Consider the following 18,941-nt stretch of genomic DNA (forward strand, 5'->3'; position numbering starts at 1 on the left):
AGCTTGTTGGCCAATAAGTAACCCCCTTCAGATGTAATGAGTGAACTCCCCTCCCCAAGCCAATGTGACATTAGTAGAATATGATTATTTATATTATATTCCACACAAAAAGTCCCAGACTGACTCAGCATTTGGGACGCATTGAACAAACTGGCAATAGCGCCTGGTACTATGTGATGGCATTGCGTTCTCTGTTTACTGCACAGAGAATATAATAATTTTCTGACCATTAATAATATTTCTAATCATAGGATAGGGGAATTTAGATCTCTTGCTTCAGGACTCAGTCCTGCAAGGTGCTGTGTACTCTGGCCAAGACACAACAAAGTATTCAAGCACGTCCTTAATATCAGAGATATTACCCACATGCTTAGAGCTAAGCACATGTTTACGGGCATTGATGGATCAGGGCCACAATGCTCAGCACCTTGCACGATTGAGCCCTTCATGTATAAGCTGATTGCCCTGAGGATCAGAGAGGACATTTACCCCCTCCCCATAATATATATATTTGCACAATTGGCCACATACACTCTGTAAAGCTTTCATCTTTCTTTAAAGCATCAGGTATTGGAAGCAGGATATTATGCTCGTGTGAACTGTAGTGTGTGATCTGTTATGGTGAATTCCTAGAATTGTTGACTGGCATGTTATCATGGATAAAGTTTTTCTCATAGATATCAGAAGAAAACACGTAGCACTGATCATGAAGGGACTTGGAGAAAAACCACCACTTCTGGAGTATCTAGCACTGAGCTTCTACTCCAGCTCTCATGGTCACACAAGGATATATCAATTTGCATTTGCAAATAGTTTTCTGACACAAGAATGCATCATTCAGCTGCTTCATGAGAAATTTTTCACCCAGGAAATACTAACGTTCTTCCAAGACAGCATCATTAGAAATAATTCACATGGATTATTTTGAAAGCAGAGAGAATCCATTTTTTCTGTACATTTTCCATTTCAGCTTTCATGTCTATTTTCAAAAGAGGGAATGTGCATGCTCAGGCTTTTGAGAGTAAATCATCAGGGATATGGAAATGACAAGGACCCATCAAGTCCCCTACCTCAGTGGGTCTCACATCATGTGGGAGCTAAAATGGTGTAATGGACCAGGGTGTAGGTGGTCTGGCTTAGCAGTCACAGCTGGGCTGAGGTCTGGCCACAAGGGACAGTAGTCATCAGGCAGGAGCTGGAGGAATCACAAGAGCCAGGTTATGTAAGCAAGAGTCAGGCTGGAGTCAGAGGCCAGAGGCAGTACCAGGTTAGGCTCAAGAGGCAGGAATCAGGGTCAGAGTCAGGCTGGGGTCAGAAATCAGAGATCAAACAAAGTCGGGCATGGAAATAGACTAAACTCTATGTGGCTGCCCAGACAACTTCCTGGGGTCAAATAGGGGGCTTGGCTAATCAGAGGGCCGCAGGGCTCAGTCATTCTGGGTTTCTTGGGCAGCACTTCCTGCAGCGCCTACTCTCCATAGGTTTCAGAGGAACAGCCGTGTTAGTCTGTATTCGCAAAAAGAAAAGGAGTACTTGTGGCACCTTAGAGACTAACCAATTTATTTGAGCATGAGCTTTCGTGAGCTACAGCTCACTTCATCAGAACATCTGATGAAGTGAGCTGTAGCTCACGAAAGCTCATGCTCAAATAAATTGGTTAGTCTCTAAGGTGCCACAAGTACTCCTTTTCTTTTTACTCTCCATAGTGCTCTCTGGTGGTACTATGGGAATACCAGCCAGCCCAGGCTTTGCAGACCAGTGTTCTAGTCCCTGGTTCCTTAAAAGATGGGAGCTATAAGACCATCTCACTTACCACGTGCGCTACAGAATGCTGTAACTGGTGGAAAACTGATCTAGACCACAGTCCAGCAAGGTATTTAAGCAGGTGCACACCCTGAGATCAATGGGACTACGCATGTGCTTAAAGAGGGGTACATGCTTATGCACCTCCCTGACCTAGGCCCTGCTTTCTCCCCTGCCAATGCAGAATTGTTTCGGCGCGGCCAGTGTTACCTCGTGTAGCTATGCATTCGTTAAACCAGCTTTACGGAACACTCAGGAACACCAAACTCTATTACTTATGGGTTCAGAGTGTCTCAGCTATTGAGCCATTCTGGGGCCCCTCATCCATGAATAAAGCCATGTAGGGTTGGGTGGGAGAATGTGCTCACCAGAGTCTAAAGGGCAGAGTTATTTGTTGGCTAATGAAGCTAAATTCTTGATTAGGGAAATCTAGTCTCTGAGAAGGGTAGAGAAATCTGTCTTCCTGCCTCATATCATATTATATATAGGTATGGCTCTGAGTGTATATATACATATTTTTTGTGTGTGTGATATGTATATTTTATTGATTTTTTTATCTCTCTCTCTCTCTCACTCACACTCACACTAATACATTTACATATATATAAAACATAAAATGTGTCTATATATCTGTGTAACGTCTGTGTATAAACGCACAGATATAATATGTACAAAGGTTTCATGTTAAATTAAAACTACAAATATCTACCCCCCCACACAACAAAGAATTTTAACACAAAGTAATGGTTACTCAAATAGAAGCCAAGCAGTTTTTATTGTCTCTTTATAATTAACTCCAGGGATGGAATCCAATTACAAATGTTCAGTGTTGCCCTGCGGCATAGCATCTATGAAAAGGAAAAAAACCAACCAAGTTTAAACGACTCAGGTAAAAATTAAATCCATGGCTGTATTTGATAATTAAGAACACCATCTCCATTAGCTTGTCTTGATATTAATGAACTGCACTATTATTTTTATATTTGATTACAGGAGTTTTATGCCAGCCATTTCACCTTTATTGCTTTTGAAAATCGGCCTCCTTGTCTGTGTGCCAAGTGCAGGAAACATTTGTAATTAGATCATGTTATTTCCTCAATAAAACATTCATTTTTCTTGTCACTGCGACCTATTAAGAGGAAGTTTTTAAAGCTTTGTAATTATGTCCACATGGGATTGGTGGGTGGGTGTACGCGTGTGTGTGTTTCCTAACTTCTCCCATATTGTCTGTGCCTTGAGTGGTGGGGAGAACAGGTTTGGAGGAGCATGGAAGGGTTGGATCTTGCTCTGTCTGTGCAGTGCCTAAATAGGAAAAATGGATTTTCCAATCTGTAGTGCGTTTAAACACACACAAAAAAATCAATAGCATTTCCTATCATTTAAAAATTATATTTTTAAAGCAACCAGTTTGCTTTGCCCAGCTGCATTCTTACAGACAATCGCTGCACTCTTTACAGAGACTGGGAACCAACAACTTTCATGCTGCTTCTTCCTCCACCACACACCCTGGGATCAAACTACACACTACTACTCTATCTGCCATTTAGAGACTTCCACATTCCTACCTTAGGTTGACAGCTAAAAACGGCTTTACTATGGAAACCCCTGGACCATCCAACTCCACCTGTCCCTCTCCCAACACAATTCTAAACAGCTGCTGGAAATGAGAAGTGGTGTCTAGTGGTTAGAGCAGGGGAGGTAGACATCAGGCTGGACCACCATGATCATCTAGTCTAACCTGCTGGTCACAGAAGCTAGAGAATATCACCCGTTGATTCCTGCCGTGAAGGGAATTTTTCTTCCCCCAGGGTACTGTTCTCAGCGTTCTCACTAACTCAGCGTGTTCTTCACTAATTCACTTAACCTCTCTCTGTCACTGCTCCCAATCTGTAAAATACAGTGGAGCTAACACAGGTGCTGGGAGATTTAAACTGATATTTGTAGAGCATTTTGAGAGCCTCAGTTGAAAGGCGCTATAGAAGCACCAGGTACCAATGCATTCATTAACAGAGGCCCTGTAGGCTGGCTGGTTTTTCTCTGGCTACACATATTTTACCTGCTCAAAGCAGCACCTTTGTGTCCCGGTGGCAGCACATATCCCAGATGAGGCTGGAGGAAGCCGTCGCCTTCATCCTTTCTGAATTGAAATTCCACTCCAACTGCCATCTGGTTCCTAGAGAAGAGAAAGCATTTTTGCCTTTGTTAGAACGCAATTACACTGGGCTTTGAGAAGGGGATATAAATGTATAAACATTCTTTATGCTGTCTTCAGAGCCTACAAAGGGAAGCATTGGGATGCTCTTAGAGGGAAGGAGGGAGGGAAGTTGCTCTTGAATGAGTTTTCTTCTGACATTTAATTCTTGAAGCAGGAACCTGCAGTCTCTCTGAGCTAACCACAGAGGCATCACCTCAGGCAGTACAGGACTTTATAGACTACGTCACAGACCTTATGCATATATTATAAGCTCTCTCAAATAGCACTTTAGCCTTTGACAGGCACGGGTCAGAGGGCAAGCCCCTTACACAGAAGGGAAATGGTGCAAATCTTCTCACATGGAAAGACAACAAACAGATCAAGCATCAGAAAGGCTCAAGCACATTTAGGGAAATAAACCTGGGGGTTGGTCTGAGCACTCAGCCTAGACCAATGGTTGCAAAAGAAAGCTTACGTGGTTACAAAAGTACTCCAAGCTCTCCTTGGCGTGAGCTGTCTCACCATGTGTACATGCAGCACCTAGCACAATGGGGCCATGAGCTTAGTTGGTGCCTCTAGGTGCTGCCATGATACAAACAATTAATAGAAGTAGAAGTACTAATGGATGGGACTCTGGAGATCTAGGTGCTATTCCTGGCTCAAACTCCTTGTGTGACAAGTCACTTAGTCAATCTGTGCCTCAGTTCCCCAGTTGCACAGTGAGGCAGGAGGGATAGTTCTTTCCTCTTTCGCAGGGGTGTTGTGAGGATAAATGTACTGTCTCTGAGGTGCTCAGACAGCCTGATGATGCTAGGGGCTACAAATGTAACTAGACTGATAGGTAACGGGATGCACATCAGAAATGGGCTCAGCAATGCACTAACACATCCCAAACAAACATCAGATTTACATTTTTGAATAAAACAGCAACTGCACTTTAAATATCATTGGGTCATTAAACTGATGAGCACTGTGGAGTGCTCCGTGCCAAGGGAATCCTGAATGAGCCACTGACTCCAAAGTGTATTGTCTTATATTGCACCTGCATAGGAGAAGCAAGGAGCCCATCGGTGAGGAAATTAATACTTTGGAGGATTAGCAGCTGGGTAATGGATATGAGTTGATTAATAATACACTGGCTGATTAACACAGAGGTGATTTTTCTGGATTAATAAGGATGCGGTGGCACTGCCTGCTCAGGAAAAATGTTTGCAGTCACCCATTTGAACACAGTGACCATGGCCTAAATGCTGTGATTAAATCCACATTTCAGACACTTCATTAAATTAGACTGTAGGTGAATTCTTATAACCCGCTGCAAGAAGCACACTTAGCCCTACAAGGAGGGGGGGGGGGTGAAGGATCCTAAAAGCATCCCCAAAACCTCATGCTCACTCTATGTCATGTCCCTAGAATTGCTGTGCCACCTTATACACACAGAGGATAAAGGACCTATTACTACTGCAGGTTAAGAAACTGTGCCTTTAGCTCAAGTGGCAGGGCTTGCATCTATAGAGCTGAAAGATTACGGTTCTAGTCCTAGCTCCCCAGGTTTGTGTGTGATATACTCCCCTAGGATTGCCTGCAGCACATGAATTCATTACAGCTGCAGTATGTATTTTAGGCAAAAGTGGCTACTTGGAGACCCAATCATGTGCTGCCTAGTAACTCACCAGGGGAGCTGCTGTCCCGCCTCTATCATTAGGAGTAGAAAATCTACTGCTGGGCCCTGATTTCTTCTCACTACCAAGAGCAGGGAAAGGGAAGGACCCACCGATGGGCTTTAATCTTCTCTCTGAGCGGGGGGGGCTAGAGAGGGGAAAGCGTCTCAGGCGCGTTATCCTCCATCCAGCAGCTTAGAGCCCGTTGAATCCCTGTTGATTACAAAAGCAGTAGCAAAGATGTGAATAGATCCCTGTCATAAGGGACAGAAGAACCAATGATCGTCCTTCAACCAATGCAACTTCAATGTCATCAAGCCTTATTTACACCAGCATCTGCCAGCTGAGAATCAGGCCAAAGATCCTGGCTCAGTAGCTTGCCTGAAAGCCAAACCCAGCCCCGTGTATGCCAAGGGCTTGCGCACACTTGCCTCCTCTGCATCTTTGTAAAACAATCTTTTTAATTTTCTGGTTGGCTTGGCAAATCACAGCTGCTCATTCCCCAGAGCTCCTGAGTGCATTTGCACAGGTTCCCATTTACATACACTAGGGCTTTAGCTTTCCTTCTCGCAGCGTGCCTCAGAAAGAAGCCATCTGAAATATTACAGATGGCTTAGAGGCGGAACTATTTATGGGTTACAGAGGGAAAACAGAGCCGAGGGCCACATCATGAATAACACAAGTTTGACTTAACAGCAGAGCCCCAGTTTGTTGTGGCTGCCCTGTGGTGAAGGATTACATGATGGTTTTCTCTCCACATATTCTTTCTTTAACTCGATGGCTTTGCAGTTACGCAGCCGGAGCCAAGGTGGTTGAGTATTAATTGATATGTGCTGCTGAGTGAGGGTGATTAAACACCAGCTTTGGAGGGGCGAGAGTGGCAGCTCTCAGTGGCAGTAATGAGCAGACCAAGAGGTTCAGAACTAAAACTTCGCTCTCCTCCAGCATCTGTTATTGTAATCACTATGCCCAAAACACAACAACAGCACCCCCCAAAACACCCTTATTAAAAGGAATGGCTCCCACAAATGCCTCCCATTAAGGGAAATGACAGGGATTTGCTCAGCTTGCCATGTTTTGCAGCTGGGTTAATTATTGTCATTTCAGAGTGTGCTGCCCAACCTCAAAATGAAAGAAAAACATACCATAATAGTGCACACTAATTTGCCAGCAAAACCTTTGTGCTGAGTGGCAGTGGGGGGCCTCGTGTGCATAGAGGCTGGGGTGGTAGGCAGAAGCGGTATTAGCATTCCAGAGTGATTAATACAGTGCAATTGTGAACATGGTATAATTAAGGGGCTAATTTATATGTGCACCTGACAATAGCATAGCTCATTTGCTGCTGCTCTGGGGTTTCTAATGACCCACTGTATAGAGAAGCCACTCCCAAGGTTTCTGAGAAAGGCATTTTGGATCATTGAACACCCTTCTCCAGCCCACAAACTCCAGGGCCCTCGGCTCCTACGTATTTGGAGGCTGCCAACCACAACTTCATGCTCTTCCCCACTCAGCCTTCAGTATTCACCTCATCTGCATATGAAAAGCTGGCAGGTTCACAGAACAAAGGATTAGAGGAAGGAGGAGGGACAGACAGGGACATAGAGGGGAAAGGGGGGTAAGGCCACATCAGAAAAGCGTAAACATTTTGGACCCAGAAGGAGGTGGATAAAGGGACAACAACAACAAAAAAAGGCAGAAAAACAAACCAGAGGGAAAACACAGACACTGAAAAAAAAATGAATGAAACACATCCATATACAGAAGGAAAGAAAGGTCTGGAAAAGTGCAGCCCTTTTTAAGAGTCAGTTTGTTTTGGCCATCTTTCCATCTCTTGGGTTTACCAGGGTTTCTGCCAGCCAGCAAGTGATGTCACACTAGTGTGTCATGGCACTACGAAGATAGGCATTCTGTGGGCCCTGAGAGGGATGTTCGAGCCAGTGGAGACTCCTTGGGTGACTTTTACTTTTGAAGCATGTTGTGCACATGGAATAAGACATGTAAAGTTTCTATTTCTAGCCACAAGTTAATTATGCGCTGTGACTACATCCATGAGGAGCCTGGAGTTCTCGCTCTGCTCCAAAAGATGGGTTCCCTGCCATCTCTCCAACCCTGATCCCATGCAAGCCCACTGAGGCTGAGCCTATCTTAAAGGCTCAATAACTTGGTATCAGAGTAACAGCCGTGTTAGTCTGTATTCGCAAAAAGAAAAGGAGTACTTGTGGCACCTTAGAGACTAACCAATTTATTTGAGCATGAGCTTTCGTGAGATACAGCTCACTTCATAAAGCTCATGCTCAAATAAATTGGTTAGTCTCTAAGGTGCCACAAGTACTCCTTAACTTGGTATCTTGTCACTTTGTTGCCAGCATAACAACTCCAGCAAAAACAAAGAGAACACCAGAAAGCCTGGGATGGGGGAAGGGGTCAGTCTGAATGCGCTTCTGAGCGCATTACTCAAATAGCCTTACAAGTGAAGTGAAAGGTTTTTATTTCATTGTCGGTGCTCAGAAAAGCAAGATAATATCAGTGTATGGATGAGGCAATGCAGGAGACAATAGTGCAGCACGCTACTAAACAAAAGCCTTGTAGAAGTTTAGGTCTCTATTCACCCCTTAAATAGCTACAAATAGGAACCATGACAGTTTGATCCTGAGCTCTCTCCTATTGCCTCATAAGGATCTCCTTTCCGGCAGCTCCCTGTGATGAGAGCTCCCAGTCAACTTTGCTAGCTCAAAGCTGATAATGAGCACTAATCATTGCACCTGTACAAGCTCCCAAGCAGGCTTCCGTAGCCTTGCTCTAGTCAAGAACATAGGGAGCAAGCCCTCCAACTATGGCCTATTGTTAGGTGTTCAGAGAGAGTTTTGAGGAGCATTTGTGTGCCTAAGGAGCTTTCTGATTCCCACATGGCACTATAGTAAAAACCCTGTACTACAAAGAGAAGAGTAGAAAAGAATATATGACCATGAAGCAGCCATCTCTCAGTTTCCAGGTAACTCAGAGGTTGAGCTATTAGCCCTTCCCTTGTTCCTATATCTGTAGTATATCAGTTAGGCAATATGCTTTATTGCATGACTTAGGGAAAAGTAATTTAAGAAATGCTTGAGTTTATGCTACTTTGTTTTAAACTGCAGGAAACTAGAATAGCTTGCAGACGTACTCTGCTTTATTTAAAGTCTTTATAAGCCCATCAACCTGGGCAAGGAAAGCTCAGGTTCTTGAGCTGTGGTTTGGGTCTGTAATGCAGAACTGAAAATAAAATATATCAATATATTATGGAAGTATGGTATGGTAAGGCCTGAGGCCTCATACATGGAATTGGTTTTTGTTTTTTAAAGCATTTCAGTTCACCTTTAAGAAGAGAAGGCTGTTTTAGTTTACATCCAGAGATTGGACTGAGTTCCTTGTTTTGTCCCTTCTGAGCTTTGACACCTTATTCTGTTGTCTGAGAGAGATGAGTTTACAGAGCTGTGTCTTTACAGATTTTGTGCATAATTTACAGATCCTATGGTGCCACTATTAAGGCACAATACACTACACATTGAAGCTAGTCCTTATATTTGCCCAGATGCTCGGTGCACAAGCATCCTCACTGAATGCAATTATTGTGGTATGAATGTTGGATCAGATCTGCTTGTGATGGATGGTTTCTGGCACAAATATTGCAGTGTTGTGATAGATAACACTACCCTGGACTTAGTGAAAGCTTCTCGGAACTTCAGCTATGAGTTTACAAGAAGAAAGTGCTGATGCAGCAGATGTGGGAACTGTCAAAGAGTGGGGGAATCTAATTTTGGTAAGGTTATCAAAAGTGCCTAAGTGGTCTATAGCTATCAGCTCAAGGGCAGCTTTCTTTGCTGGACTGTAGCAATCTGCTTGCCTAACTTCACAAACTAAGCGGCAGTTAACCTGATCAGTACTTGCGTGGGAGACCTCCTAAGGGAAATCCATAGTGGTACAAGAAGTAATTCAGTAGGTGGTACTTTTCCCCTTTGAATTATCATAAAACCTATATCCCAGCATGGTACTAGGTTAGGGCGCTGCTGTAAGTACTGTCTTTTAAATTAGATGTAGAACTAAGGTTCTAACCAGTGCTGGGCATCAAAAATCCTGTAGTGTTTATATTTTGCTGTGTTGTAACAAAATTCCAGTATTGGATAATTATATTGTGCCTCCCTGAATTCCCCCTACCTACATAGTTTTAAATGGATTCTATTTTCTTCATTTTCTGTCCCAAACTCTTATGTAGATTTGTTGTGTGCTTCTCAAAAACTACTGTAATCTACCCAAGTGATGCTTGCATTTCAGTCCTGTGTGAAGGGAGTCCTTAGTGCAGTTTGTAAAGGGCTTTGGATTCCTTCGAGGGAAAGTTGCACTATAAATGTCAAAAATATGGCTCTTATGTTGTGACATGAAGGAGGGTCTGAAAAGCATGGGCACCAAAATAAGGGTGGCTCTGTCTTTTAGATAAACTGATGGCACAAAGGTCAAGAAACTGAATGACAAAGAGAACATGCTAATCTTTCTTCAAAAAGGGGGAAATTATATCTAATGATGTAATACCCAAAAAGAACTAGTGCATGTGGTGAGTGATGCCTGCATTTTTAAAGCACTTAAGCCATACATTTCCCCTAGATAAAAGTTATTCACTCTTGTTAAGTGCCTCATATTGACGTATTATGCAGGCAAAGTGTCATGCCAACATACTCAAAAGGAAATGGCTGCATAAAAGGCATCTGTGTTGATGCAGTAGAATTAGGGGATGATAACCACTCAGGAATCAAGGAAATCCCAAAACAGATCAAGCTGGAGAAGTGCTGCCCCTTAGACATTTTCCATAGAAAATGTCACCATTTATATATTGTTTTTAGATTCTTCGTAAAAGGTGTACTGTCTGTTGGTGATCAGAGATCCCAGCCAGAATGATCCTGCTTGTTTACCTCTTAGGAAAGGAGAAAACTTTCCTGCCTCTATTATTTCAGATGGTCAACTGGTCCCTGCTAGCTCTCTCTGCTGAAACTGTTCAAAAAGCTTGAACTTGAATTATGTTACAGATATAGAACTTGATCCAACGCTCATAGAAGTCAGGAGGTGTCTTTCCATTTACTTCAGTGGGAGCTGGACTGGGCCCATAAACAGTAATAAATCCATAGTCACTCAGGATTTCACAGCTGTTGTTATGGCCACTAAAAGGTCAAGGCTACAGCAGAGACAGAACTCAGATCTTTGTCCTCCAAAAGCACAGGCCCCTACCGCTTTAGACTATGTTAGCAGAATAGGACTATGATGCATGGTTGAGATGTGCTGATTCTATCCAGTACGCGGGAAATGGTAACCCCACATCAACCAGATCACAGTAATACAGGGCAGTATATAAAAACATCTGGAAGATGGTGCCAGAGTTAGTGTAGAAAGTAGCTCCCTCTCTGGTACCCAAGGGAGTTGGGACCACTGTTCCCTCTAAACTGTGCACATGTGCGCTTGCACACACATCCTAAACCCCGCGCACACGGCGAAACACCGCATACACAACAATTTGCACAGAAGAAATTTTTTGCGTACACGGCCTGTCAAAAATTAGAGGGAACATTGGTTGGGATGCTTGAACTCAGTGTTACAATGGAGCATGGTGCAGAAAGTTTGTAAAAATATTTTCCAAACCATAGTTGCTCCAGCAGCTCCTTCATTTTGTGTTTGGAAAAACACCTGATGTATCCATTAAGGTGTTAATATTTTGCCCTTTTCAAGCATCTCATATCTGAGGATCTCAAAGCACTTCAAAAATCTTAATTAAGCCTCTCTGGTACTGTCAAGTAGACCATATTTCTGTTTGACATATAATGAAGTTAAGGCACAGAGAGGTTGTGATTTGCCCAAGGTCATACAATGAGAAAATGGCAGAGCCAAAGCAGAAACCAAGAGTCCTGCTTCCCAGTCCATAGCTCTAACCACTAGACAATATTTCCTCCTTTGTGTCCTCTTAATAATTTACAAGGGACAAAACATTGAAGTTACAAAAGAGTCTAGCTTTTCAGTTAAAACCCCTGTACGTGCAAGGTTTGGATTCCAGGTGCTCCCAAACTCCTTTTGGCTATTCCATATCCGTTAGGGTATGGAAAATGCACATCTATAGCCAACCTCAGAGCTTCTGATGTCCCACAGGATACTACATTATATCGTCCTGCAGGGAGTGTCCTAAGGACTTACTTAGTTTCACAATTTGTGAGAGTCTGGTCCTAGAAGAAGATGGGGGATTACAGTGCAAGGGAATCTGACTACTTCTCTGAATGCAGGACACCTCCTTCCCACTGGCTTTCCCTCCACAGGGCAAGTTCCCACTGCTGTTGTAGACACTTCCTAGTGTTTCTCATGTGAGACTTGGTGAAAAACAGTAGCAATTGAAGGGTATCACTGCTCTGGAGCTGGGAGCAAGCCTCCTACCCTGAGTAGACAGACGTGCGCTAGCTCTGCTCAACCTAGCACACTAAAAATAGCCATGTGGAAGTGGCAGCACGGGCAGTGACATAGGCGCACCCAAGCTCAGGCTTCAGGCAGGCTTGTATTTGGGTGTCTAGTCTGTGCTGCCTCCCATGCCCCAACATCCACTCTGCTATTTTTAGTGCACTAGCTCACACGGTGCTAATATGTGACTGTCTACCTGGGCTGAGAGGCATGCTCCCAGATCCACATAGACATACCTAGAGAATGCCAAACATCTGCCAAGGCAAACTCCTTCCTTCATCTCAGGGCAAGGAGCCAGTTCCAACTGGAGAGACAGAGCATCGGAAACCCACATGGAGGAGTTTTATTAGTCTCTAAACTGGGCAAAAAAAACTAGGTAGTAATCAAAGTGATAAGCTTTATGCTCCTCCATCACGATGAAATAATTGTTCTGCCTGAACACCATTATATTATCATTTTTCTACTCCCAGGTCACTTACTGAAAATAAAGATTCACTACTTCCTTTTTTGAGCTATAGTTTCAATAATTCATGTATATTTTTGCTGGCCTTGATTTTTTTTTTTAATCTTCATCTCCAGGTTATAGAAGTTGTGCCACTCTTCCAAATATTATTCAAATGGCAGGAAGAAGGGAAAGGCAGGCAGAGGATTGGCTTTTAAAGCTACAATTCATTCTCTGGTTTGTCTGATGGTATATTGGAACTTGTAGAGGTTTTGCTCTCTCAGTGGCAGAAGACATAAAGAGTGGCAGGATGTTATGGGAAAATGTGACCTGTCTAAGGGGGAGCCTTACCAGGTCCCTTGATCCCAAAAGTGGGGATGTTGTTCTGCCGTGTTGACTAGCAAAATCTTGCAAGGGCAGAGTTTCTCCTGAGGGTTTTCATCCTTTCTGTTTTACAGCATTGAATTGAACACTTTCAAACCGCCAGGGAGGTCTGAGGTTTGCCTGGGATTTTGAATGAAGGTTTTGGGGTGAGGGAAGAGCCAGTTTGTTTTAACTGAACGAGTTCACCTATCTCTAATATATCCTTGAGGTAAACATTATTCTTTGTTATATACCTTCAATGTGTTTGGAGTTGTTCAAGACTCAAAATGAGAGAGTACCTGACTTCCAACAGCCTTACAGTTAAGATATACAGAGAAGACAAGAGAGCTTGGGAAATCCAGAGGAGCATATAACGTGGTAACGTGATGCTGTTAGCTCACTTCTTGTAGGCATCATGAAACAGAGCAGCCATTAGCAGGGCCTTAAATTAGTGGTTTGGTATACTGGGATGGGAAAGGGCCCGGGTAGTATGGTCCAAAGGGGCAAATGTGACAAACAGGGCATCAGGTCTAGCACTGTTGTGAGAACAATTAGAGTAACTCTAGCATGCTTCTCAGCTTTTTCTGTTGTGCTTACAATTAGCAAGGGATTCCTGGATTTCACATAAAGATAGATAAAGTTACCATCCACGTTTTCCCAAATTTTGGCAGTCTGAATCCAAGGTGTTGGTTCAGACCCATCTAAATAATACTCTAAAATTAAACTCCGCATCTTAAAGAGAAATTTTCTATGGCATATTTATTTTAGACTCTGGGAGAATTTCTGAAACGGAACAAAGTTTGCACAATTCCAGGCTAAAGAAATACCTTCTAGTATTGTTTTTATTTTCCAGCTGGCTGCCAAAATTACTTCTGTAACGTATATATTTTTAATTTAAGTATTCATTTTAATTTTCAAGATATAGGAGCTTTGCGGCCAGATAAAGTTTCATACATCTTCAGAAAAAAGGATATGGGATTTTTGTGTCACTAATACAGTAACATCTTAAATTATGGAGCCACTTATGAATGCTTTCTTCATATTTATGAAATGATTATTTGACAAAGCAACATTTAATATTGCTGAAATAATTACTATGCCTGTTTAATACATCAGTTTATCACACATCCTATAAAATGCTGGATAATTTCATAAATAATTATAAAGCATTTTATAAATGCTACCTTTTAACGCAAAGCATTGTTGCTAATCCTTTATCTTTCATAAACACAAAAATGACCATTAGATTTTTGAAATTAAGAGGGACTGCATGGCACGAGATGGGGATGCACTCATCCTCCCCTTTACCAACACATGCAAATCGAGTACCAGAAAAATGGAAGCATCAGACCAAGACTAGTGTCCCGACTGCCATCTTTCTGAAAAGGCCATTTTGATTTTTATCATAGTTACATGCATCTAATAGCTAGAGCTGGGCTCTATCCTCTCTTAGCCACCAGGTCTGCTGCCTCTTTCCTCTTCTCACCAGCAGCTTCCAGGTCTCTGAAACATAATGATTTTTTGCAGTGTTTTGGTGCTGGGGCCACAGGGTAAGGAAAGGACTTTCTCATCTGCTCCAACTCTTATCTTGTTTAGGTTTTCTTTTCTTTTTGCTGTTGCCCTGATACTCTCTTCTCTATTCCCAGTAACACTGTACACAATGCACTCATTATTTCTTTTTTTTTTTCCCAGCTCAACTCCGAAAATAATAAAAGGGGAAGGGAGACCTTAGCAGCAACAGATGCTGATTCCCTACTTAATGGCAACGTGTTTTCACTATTTCTCTCTCGGACTCTGTTTACTCCTGAGTCTTGTAATGAGAGCCTGAGCTTCCTCCACTGGTGGGAGTCCAGAGACCAGTGATTTACCCCACACCACTGTGAAAGCAGAAGGAATGTACCTTGGACTTTTTCAGCGTTCCCCAGGTCCCTCCACTGACTCACTCTCTCTCTGCCACTCAAAAGCTTTTCGTTGCCAGTGTAAAGCAGTTTTGCTTCTCAGATCTCCTTCAAGGCTGTTGTAGTAAAGTGATCTTGTGGGGGGGCGGGGTTTTACTGGGTTACCCAGGGTATTATGGGGTGGAGGATGGCTGCAATCCTCCCTCACTTCCTGCTTAGTTAGTGGGACCTTCTCCCCCTCACCCCCTGCATTCTGTTGCAATGCAGTTAAATAAAGCAGCCAGTTCCCCATTTACAATCCTGTGAGTAGATTTACTTTTATGGCAGTAAGCTGTCCCCCCACAATATTGGCCATGAGGGAAACCTAAGAATGGCAACTTCGGGGGAAACTGAGGATTGAATGCAGGAAATGAGAATTGGGAGCAATATATTGAAAAGTCAAGTTTCAGAGTAGCGGCTGTGTTAGTCTGTATTCACAAAAAGAAAAGCAGGACTTGTGGCACCTTAGAAACTAACATTTATTTCAGCATAAGCTTTCCTGTAGCTCACGAAAGCTTATCTTCAAATAAATTTGTTGGTCTCTAAGGTGCCACAAGTACTCCTTTTCTTTTTGCACGTTATTGAAAAGTTATGGTGAGAGAGAGCAGATTACAGGCATGGTATTGAGGTCACAGGTTAAATTGGAGACCTATTTACCCAGGGCAAGCCATCTTTCTAGTAATCCACTGGTAACAACTTTCACCTAACGGGGAGTTTGCATCAGATTGTTTATCATAGAATATCAGGGTTGGAAGGGACATCAGGAGGTCATCTAGTCCAACCCTCTATTCAAAGGAGGACCAATCCCCAATTTTTGCCCCAGATCCCTAAATGGCCCCCTCAGGGATTGAATTCACAACCCTGGTTTTAGCAGGCATATGTCTCTCTGTATTTTTGTTAAAAGAAAAGGAGTACTTGTGGCATCTTAGAGACTAACCAATTTATTTGAGCATGAGCTTTCGTGAGCTACAGCTCACTTCATCGGATGCATACTGTGGAAACTGCAGCAGACTTTATATATACAGAGAATATGAAACAATACCTCCTCCCACCCCACTGTCCTGCTGGTAATAGCTTATCTAAAGTGATCATCAGGTTGGGCCATTTCCAGCACAAATCCAGGTTTTCTCACCCTCCACCCCCCCACACAAATTCACTCTCCTGCTGGTGATAGCCCATCCAAAGTGACAACTCTTTACACAATGTGCATGATAATCAAGTTGGGCTATTTCCTGCACAAATCCAGGTTTTCTCACATCCCCCCCACCCCCATACACACACAAACTCACTCTCCTGCTGGTAATAGCTCATCCAAACGGACCACTCTCCAAGTTTAAATCCAAGTTAAACCAGAACATCTGGGGGGGGGGGGGGTAGGAAAAAACAAGAGGAAATAGGCTACCTTGCATAATGACTTAGCCACTCCCAGTCTCTATTTAAGCCTAAATTAATAGTATCCAATTTGCAAATGAATTCCAATTCAGCAGTTTCTCGCTGGAGTCTGGATTTGAAGTTTTTTTGTTTTAAGATAGCGACCTTCATGTCTGTGATTGCGTGACCACAGAGATTGAAGTGTTCTCCGACTGGTTTATGAATGTTATAATTCTTGACATCTGATTTGTGTCCATTTATTCTTTTACGTAGAGACTGTCCAGTTTGACCAATGTACATGGCAGAGGGGCATTGCTGGCACATGATGGCATATATCACATTGGTGGATGTGCAGGTGAACGAGCCTCTGATAGTGTGGCTGATGTTATTAGGCCCTGTGATGGTGTCCCCTGAATAGATATGTGGGCACAATTGGCAACGGGCTTTGTTGCAAGGATAAGTTCCTGGGTTAGTGGTTCTGTTGTGTGGTATGTGGTTGTTGGTGAGTATTTGCTTCAGGTTGCGGGGCTGTCCGTAGGCAAGGACTGGCCTGTCTCCCAAGATTTGTGAGAGTGTTGGGTCATCCTTTAGGATAGGTTGTAGATCCTTAATAATGCGTTGGAGGGGTTTTAGTTGGGGGCTGAAGGTGACGGCTAGTGGCGTTCTGTTATTTTCTTTGTTAGGCCTGTCCTGTAGTAGGTAACTTCTGGGAACTCTTCTGGCTCTGTCAATCTGTTTCTTTACTTCTGCAGGTGGGTATTGTAGTTGTAAGAAAGCTTGACAGAGATCTTGTAGGTGTTTGTCTCTGTCTGAGGGGTTGGAGCAAATGCGGTTGTATCGCAGAGCTTGGCTGTAGACGATGGATCGTGAGGTGTGGTCAGGGTGAAAGCTGGAGGCATGCAGGTAGGAATAGTGGTCAGTAGGTTTCCGGTATAGGGTGGTGTAGAAACTCGTGTTGGAGAGCTGCCGAGCAGCCTCTTGTTCATATTCCGACCTATTCATGATGACAACAGCACCTCCTTTGTCAGCCTTTCTACAAGCCATTACCCTATGATCCCACTGAGAGTTACCAAAAGCAACTACAGCATTTGCTCAAGAAACTTCCTGAAAAAGCACAAGATCAAATCCGCACAGACACACCCCTGGAACCCCGACCTGGGATATTCTATCTACTACCCAAGATCCATAAACCTGGAAATCCTGGGCGCCCCATCATCTCAGGCATTGGCACCCTGACAGCAGGATTGTCTGGCTATGTAGACTCCCTCCTCAGGCCCTACGCTACCAGCACTCCCAGCTACCTTCAAGACACCACTGACTTCCTGAGGAAACTTCAATCCATCGGTGATCTTCCTGATAACACCATCCTGGCCACTATGGATGTAGAAGCCCTCTACACCAACATTCCACACAAAGATGGACTACAAGCCATCAAGAACACTATCCCCGATAATGTCACAGCTAACCTGGTGGCTGAACTTTGTGACTTTGTCCTTACCCATAACTATTTCACATTTGGGGACAATGTATACCTTCAGATCAGCGGCACTGCTATGGGTACCCGCATGGCCCCACAGTATGCCAACATTTTTATGGCTGATTTAGAACAACGCTTCCTCAGCTCTCGTCCCCTAAAGCCCCTACTCTACTTGCGCTATATTGATGACATCTTCATCATCTGGACCCATGGAAAAGAAGCCCTTGAGGAATTCCACCATGATTTCAACAATTTCCATCCCACCACCAACCTCAGCCTGGTCCAGTCCACACAAGAGATCCACTTCCTGGACACTACAGTGCTAATAAACAATGGTCACATAAACACCACCCTATACCGGAAACCTACTGACCGCTATTCCTACCTGCATGCCTCCAGCTTTCACCCTGACCACACCACACGATCCATCGTCTACAGCCAAGCTCTGCGATACAACCGCATTTGCTCCAACCCCTCAGACAGAGACAAACACCTACAAGATCTCTGTCAAGCTTTCTTACAACCACAGTACCCACCTGCAGAAGTAAAGAAACAGATTGATAGAGCCAGAAGAGTTCCCAGAAGTTACCTACTACAGGACAGGCCGAACAAAGAAAATAACAGAACGCCACTAGCCGTCACCTTCAGCCCCCAACTAAAACCCCTCCAACGCATTATTAAGGATCTACAACCTATCCTAAAGGATGACCCAACACTCTCACAAATCTTGGGAGACAGGCCAGTCCTTGCCTACAGACAGCCCCGCAACCTGAAGCAAATACTCACCAACAACCACATACCACACAACAGAACCACTAACCCAGGAACTTATCCTTGCAACAAAGCCCGTTGCCAATTGTGCCCACGTATCTATTCAGGGGACACCATCACAGGGCCTAATAACATCAGCCACACTATCAGAGGCTCGTTAACCTGCAACTCCACCAATGTGATATATGCCATCATGTGCCAGCAATGCCCCTCTGCCATGTACATTGGTCAAACTGGACAGTCTCTACGTAAAAGAATAAATGGACACAAATCAGATGTCAAGAATTATAACATTCATAAACCAGTCGGAGAACACTTCAATCTCTGTGGTCACGCAATCGCAGACATGAAGGTCGCTATCTTAAAACAAAAAAACTTCAAATCCAGACTCCAGCGAGAAACTGCTGAATTGGAATTCATTTGCAAATTGGATACTATTAATTTAGGCTTAAATAGAGAC

General features: G+C 43.5%; 1 long non-coding RNA gene across 1 annotated transcript; it reads right to left on the bottom strand.

Moving 5' to 3' along the window:
• Positions 1-942: 942 nt before the first annotated feature.
• LOC142069765 (uncharacterized) lies at positions 943-14,957 on the bottom strand. Its single transcript, XR_012665719.1, has 3 exons — positions 14,826-14,957; positions 3,860-3,976; positions 943-1,195 (listed from the first exon to the last, which is right to left on the bottom strand). It is a non-coding gene; the product is annotated as an uncharacterized LOC142069765 (long non-coding RNA).
• Positions 14,958-18,941: the final 3,984 nt, after the last annotated feature.

Source organism: Caretta caretta, chromosome 21 (genome assembly GCF_965140235.1).
Source record: "Caretta caretta isolate rCarCar2 chromosome 21, rCarCar1.hap1, whole genome shotgun sequence".
NCBI classification, from domain to species: domain Eukaryota; kingdom Metazoa; phylum Chordata; order Testudines; family Cheloniidae; genus Caretta; species Caretta caretta.